Below are 6,968 nucleotides of genomic sequence, written 5' to 3'. Positions count from 1 at the left end.
TTTACTAGAAAAACAGAAGTTTTGTATTAATGCTATACACTTCCTTTTCAGCATGGTGTAATTATGTCGGTCCAGGTTGTGGGTAAAAAAAAATTGACTTGTCTGTCATGGTCACGATTAGATCTGCCATATCATAGACGTTTCGTGGGCGGTTAAATTTATCAGATTGATTAGTATGCCTGAGAATACTTGCGATGCCGTAAACACAATCAAACTGCGGTGTAAGTGAGAACTTAGTCCAGATGGTAAAGAACGTGACACGTGAGAGTTTCATAAACATGCGAATGCATTGGTCCCCTTCATCACCCAAATCAAATTTCTTTATTTCTCCTTATAGAGGTATTAATTTGGCCCTTTCAATTCTGTATAAACATCTCTCATTTTCTGAACCGCTTTATCATCATTAGGGTCACAGGGGGTGCTGGAGCCTATCCCAGCTGGGACAGGCACCGCCCACGACCCTAATGAGGATTAAGCAGTTCAGAAAATGAGATAATTTTTTTCTTTTTTTTTTTCCCATGGAGGCAAAGTGGCAAATGGTTAACACTGCTTCTGCTTTTCTGGGCCTTCCTATGTGAAATTTTCAGGTTCTCTCCTTGTTGACAAATATGAGTGTGAATAGTCGGTATGTGGCTAATGATTGGTTGGTGACCAGTTCAGCGAATACTCTGCCTCTGAATAGAATAAGGCTTCAGTGTTACAGAAATCTATTATATTTCCTTTCCACAAAGATTGAGGATTTTTTTTTCTTGATCTTCTAACATTGAACTGAGGAATGCTATACCCAATACAGTGGTACCTCGAGATACGAGCTTAATTCGTTCCAGGACTGAGCTCGTATGTCGATTTTCTTGTAACTCAAACGAATGTTTCCCAATGACATGAACAAAAACAAATTAATTCGTTCCAACCCTCTGAAAAAACACCAAAAACAGGATATTGGATTGGAAAAAATGTTTTATTTGTTCTAATTCGCCATCTATTAACAAAGTAACACATAACTAGTGGTTCAATATTACTAAAATGTGTTTAATAGTACTAAAATTATACGGATTTCGAAGGGGGGAGAGAGAGACGGACAGAGAGAGGGGGGGGGCTTTTTGCATGGCAATACGCTTGTAACATAACATAAATAAAAACAAATTTAAATGAACTTGGATTACGATGCAAACACTCAAAAATAAGTTTAATTGAACCTAACAATAAACTTTGACATTTTGATACCTTTCTTCTCTCGGGTTGGCTCTTTTTGGCCCGCCTCCACACTGACTTTCAGTCAATATCGAGGGTTGTTTGAGTTTGTATTCCCTTCAAAATATTCCCTAAATGATGCACACAAATGTCCTCACAATAGGATAACGCACGACCACTTGCCAACGAGAAGTAGTATATACGCCATTCGCACTGACTAACGGGAAAAAACACTGAAAAAAATGCAACGCTCCGCCCAGTGCTCGCAGAGACATTACAAAGAGGGAGTTGCGACCTGAGACATTACACGAGGGAGTTGCGGGGAGAGAGACAGTGCCCATGATGTTCTTATGAGCAGCATCTCGCGTCTGCTGTCTGCTCGTATATCAAAATTTGTCTTGTATCTCAAGATAAATATTTGCCCGAAATTTTACTTGTATCTCGAATTGCTCGTATGTCGGGCCACTCGTATGTCGAGGTACCACTGTAGTCCTAAAAATAAACCCTGCAAAAATGAGCATGTTTTCAATGCAGCAGTTTTGGTGAGTTCAGGCAATTTTTTCTGACCTTCTTAGACGACCATCAAGTTGCATGCATAAGCAGCCTCTGCAAACTCAACGCTGACCTGAGAAGCACCAAGCCCACATCGATCGAACTGTGTGCTGATTTCATTTAGTGGTCAGCAGGGAGGCTCACTTGAGCAGAAAAGAAATGCAGTGTAGCCGGTACGGTGGTGCTTCCATCTCAGATGTTACGCATGTATTCGTTTTCCGCTACATGTGCTTCAATTTACAAGGTTTGGAGGAAAAGGAGCCAGAAAACAATTAAATTACCTTACATCCCAGAAACACACTTGTTTTGTTTTAAGATAAAATGTTGATATATTTTTATTCCTCCACAATAATGTTCTTTATATTTCTTTGTACTTTTTTTCTGTATTACGTGTACAATATACTGGATGTGACTATGGTGCTCTGAAAAAAGAGTTACCCTTAACACATTTCCAAGAAAGCACAAAATTATTTTCTTTAAAAATGAGAAAATACTATTCAGACCTATGTGGTATATAAAAGTAATTTCATCAGAAATATTGGAGATATTTTGGCCCACTTCTTCCTTTCACAATGCAGGGTTTATCCCAGAAATCATCGTTGTATCACATTTGGATCAGTTTTAAATCTTTTGCTGGGACACTTCAAAATATATTTTTTAAAAACTTTTTAATCTACTTAGAAGTTTATTATAAACTTAAACGTCTATCATTTTCAAGAAAAGTTTGTGGTTAGAGAAAAAAGACGATTCAACCAGCACTCTGTTAGGAAGGTTGTGCACCTGCCCTTCAAAAAAAAAGAAGTTCTCGTTACTTCAACGATAGGCCAAGGCAGAAAAATTGAGATTGGCAAAAAGAAAGAAGCAGACATCGTGATTTGGGCATGTCACAAAGGAACAAAAACTTTTTTGTGAGCCCTGATCTAAATATTATCACAGGGACTTTGTTAACGAAATTTCGTTTTCAAAGTTGGCAAAATTTCCTCTTAAGCATGAGGGAAAAGTATTATGCCCAGAAGATTTTGTTCAACCTTGGTTTCTTCCGACTATCATGCTAACAAATTGTGTAGCATGACTGACTGGATTCAGCATAAGTGGAACCTAGCACAAAACATTGGCGGAACAAATCAGGAAATCAGGAAAGGTTTACAAGCTTCAGCACAACTGAGAGTAAGTATAAATCATTTCCAAGTCCATCAAATGGACAGAGAGAATAATGAACCAAAAGAACCAAAATAGTAGGCTATGTGGCCCCTACTTGTAAAACCACAAAAATTCAAATCATTTGAGAATTGCGGATTGTGATCGCATTATTTCAAGACCTAGTTTAACTATTTTAACTAATTTGAGCATGTTAAATTACTAGCCTACTGTATATGAGTAGCTCTGAAGCTTACTAAAACTGGTGCTGGGGCCAATATGTTTGAAAACAAACACAATTTAGAATGTAATGCTAAGCATATGGCGAGCCATGTATAATATATAATATAATATAATCGGACATAGGCCCTGTCATCATCATCAACAACAAAAAGCCTACTTGTCATCACACCCAGAAACTGCGTATGATGAAATTGGTGGTGCTTCTCCATAAGCTGCGTTTACTCGGCAAAAGACCTAAATAAGTGATAGTTACGGACTTGTAATTTGGCATTCTGCTGTTATGGATACAGGTCACTTACCTGTCTTTCACTTACCTTCAGTCAGCTAGTAGGAGGCAGATCACGACCCAAACATGTTTTCATATTACCTCAGAAGGGAATGTGTGTTGAGTTACTGCAAATTTAGAGTTCTGATGGATGTGGGGAAAAAACTGTCCTTAAGCCTATTTGTCCGTACTTTGTGGGACCTATAGCGTCTGCCAGAGGGCAGCAGCTGGAACAGATTGTGACCAGGGTGGTAAGGGTTCCCTATGATGTTCCTGGCTCTGCTGAGGTAACGAAACACCACAAACTTGTCAATTGTATTGCTTTCTCATTCTATAGGGACAACATGGCAAGTCCACACAAGCTTTACAGCCCTATTGTGCTTCTCAAGTGGTTTTTATTAGTTTCAATTTTGACAATTAGTGCAAAACCAGGGTGGCGCAAATGTCACTTTATGTAGATGTTGCTGCTAGGTGGTTGATAAGAAGCATTTATGCCAGATCAAAAACAGACTTGCTTTGCTATATGAAACAGCGTCACACCGGCATGCCGAGAATGATCCACATACTTTGGCTAAAATGAAAAACAAATGCTTTCATCTTGACAAAATACAACAGCTTTGTGATTATACTTGAATAAATGAGCCCAATATACATGGATTTTTTTTAAATTGCAATTCCCACAAACATTGCACAACATTATTGATGGAACATCAGCAGTGTAGCATCCAAATCATTTAAATTGGGCTGGCTGGCTGGGGAAGCTCATGTTTCAGTGCCATTCAGCACAAGCCATCCAATCCATTTTGACTCAGACTGGGCGGGACGGATGAGCGAACCTTCATTCGCCCCTCCCAATCAAAATGGATTAGACGCCGAGTTCCGGGTGTTATGATCGTGGGCGGCGGGCCCCAAAACAGGCACAAGGACAAACTTGCCGTGGTGGTTTCAGTTTATTCAACATGTACCAGGGCAGGGTGAAGGTACGAGGGAAGCAATGTAGGCAGGTCTTTGAACGTGGCGTGGAGGTCGATAGCCGATAGGTCCTTAGAGGTATCCAAAAGGAGATACAAGATGCGTGATCGTGGCTGGCGTCGGGGTCAAATCGTGGTTGGTGATCGTAATCTTGGTCCTCGGGCAAAACAAGTGGTCGAAGATTAGACAAGAAGAAGCAAGGTGATAACGTGAGAAGTTACTTTACAGCGAAATGATAAAGACAATCCAGCGACATGGCCATGGTCTGGTTGGTACTCGGATGTTTGGTCGCCGGACGTTTGGTCGCCGGACGCTTGGTCGCCGGACATTTGGTCGCACGGACGTTTGGTCGCCCGGACGTTTGGTCGCCCGGACGTTTGGTCGCCGGACGTTTGACAACATGACAGAGAGTTTACTGTTGAAACCAGCTCTCAAAATTATATTCGTGAGAGAGAGAGTTTAATATATAAATATCTACTGTTGAAACCAGCTCTCAAAATTATATTCACCCGGGCGACCAAACGTCCGGCGACCAAACGTTTGGGCAACCAAACGTCCGGGCAACCAAACGTCCGGGCAACCAAACGTCCGGCGACCAAACGTCCGGCGACCAAACGTCCGGCGACCAAACGTCTGGGCAACCAAACGTCCTGGCAACCAAACATCCGGCGACCAAACGTCCGGCGACCAAACGTTCGGTAACGGCTCTGGTTGGCTTAAATAGTCCTTAACGATTGATGAGCCACACCTGGCGGTGCATGACCCATCAGTCGCTGGACCTGTGATTGGCTGACAGGCGCAACCACCCACCAGTCTGGTCCGGGAATACAAAAAAAAAATCGGGCAGGTTAACATGGGTTTGACTGTCCACCCATAGTTCTGTGGACCACTCATCTCCACTTGGCTCGATCACAGGTGTACTGGAGCCCACATACTAGCTGACTTCAGTCAAGGGCCACAACTGGTCGCCAGCCGATTGCAGGTGGCATATAGACAAAACCACTTCACATTCTACACCCCATTCCGTCGACAATCAACCCACAATGCATGCTTTGGGAACCTAAGAAAAAGTTCTGCTCTACATGGATTTTGCATACAAAATGGACAAGTAACGTATTTCAATTTATGGCCCAATACTTTTGTCATTTGTCAAGTAAAAGGAAGCACTACAGGCACTCCTCTACTGAGCTGATTCAAAGTGTCTGTTCACATGGCCAATAAAGCAAATACGACTTTGGCCTCCAAGATAGCAACCTGTGAGAGGGTCAGTGAGATAAGAGCCCGCTGTGAGTCTGTGTTTGCTCATAAGTGCTGAAAGTCAAACAGTCACATCACGCCTTTTCCGGCCAGGCGCTTCATTTCCTGTTTGACACCATAAAAAGTCATGTGAGTTGACTCTCACAGGCGTGGACCGGTTTACTCGTTGACCAGTTGAGTGTCATTATGTTCACACCTTTATGGGCGCGTTTCTTTCTCAGACGTGAGTGGACGTGAGTCAGTCAAAAGTTCCCTGTGCTGTAAAATTTGTACACTGTACACACTGTGAGCACTTATCTCAGGAAGTAACTATATATTGAATAATGCTTTGCTGGAACGTCTGAGCGTCTATGCCTAAAAGAGCCCTATCAAGTCATTTTATTAGGTACACAAATATTATTTGATAAGAACACCATCATATGTACATGTATCTATTGAAATTGGACTGTAATTTACCTCGATTTATTTTTACTTTTATTTTTTGAAGGTTTAATTATTTTTTTTATCTACACATGACTGGCAACCAGACTAAGGTGTAGTCTGCCTTTTGCCTGAAGTCAGCTGGGTCCCAGCACCCCACGGTCTTGACAAGGACAAGCAGTGTTGAAAATGAAATAATAAATGAATTTACTTTTATGAGTGTGTTTGAATGATTGTTTGTTTTATCGTGTGATTGGCTGGCAACAGATTCAGGGTGTACCCCCGCCGACTGCCCTTATTTAGTAGCTGAGAGCTTCAGCACACCTACGACCTTTGTAAGGATAAGCGGAATGGAAAATGAATAAATGTACTTCTTTCTGATTTGTCATTAGAAATAATATGTACAAAGTAATTGAAGGATCCGTTTCAGAAGAAAAAAAAATAGAAACACAATTATAGTGTTAAAAAGATCTCTCTCTCTCTCTCTCTCTCTATATATATATATATATATATATATATATATATATATATATATATATATACATTTAAATGAAACAATATTAGTTAAAAGAAATTCAAACTTTAAAAACCTAAATGATAAGAATTTCTAATAAATTTTGGGAACCCAAAGGTTTTGTGACGGTCCGCTGGGAATGCGTGACTGCTTCCCCCGTCAGAAAGAGTTTCAACCCCCATCTCCAGCAGAGTTTTCTCTCATGTCCGGGAATAAGCGGGGGACATCGAATCCAAATGGACCATGTACCACAACACTATTGCATAGGCGGCAGACGGGAGCTGTGGCTGCAAGATGGAAGCAACCCTTGAATCCCCTGGAGGACACCGGCGGTAGGGGATGCCATCAGACTGAAAGAGTCCAATCGAGCCTCTTTGGCCCGTGGGACTCGCAAGGCAGCTGACGGGGACCGGCTGT

Source organism: Stigmatopora argus, chromosome 6 (genome assembly GCF_051989625.1).
Source record: "Stigmatopora argus isolate UIUO_Sarg chromosome 6, RoL_Sarg_1.0, whole genome shotgun sequence".
Classification (NCBI taxonomy): Eukaryota; Metazoa; Chordata; class Actinopteri; order Syngnathiformes; family Syngnathidae; genus Stigmatopora; species Stigmatopora argus.
This window is presented reverse-complemented; position numbering follows the sequence as displayed.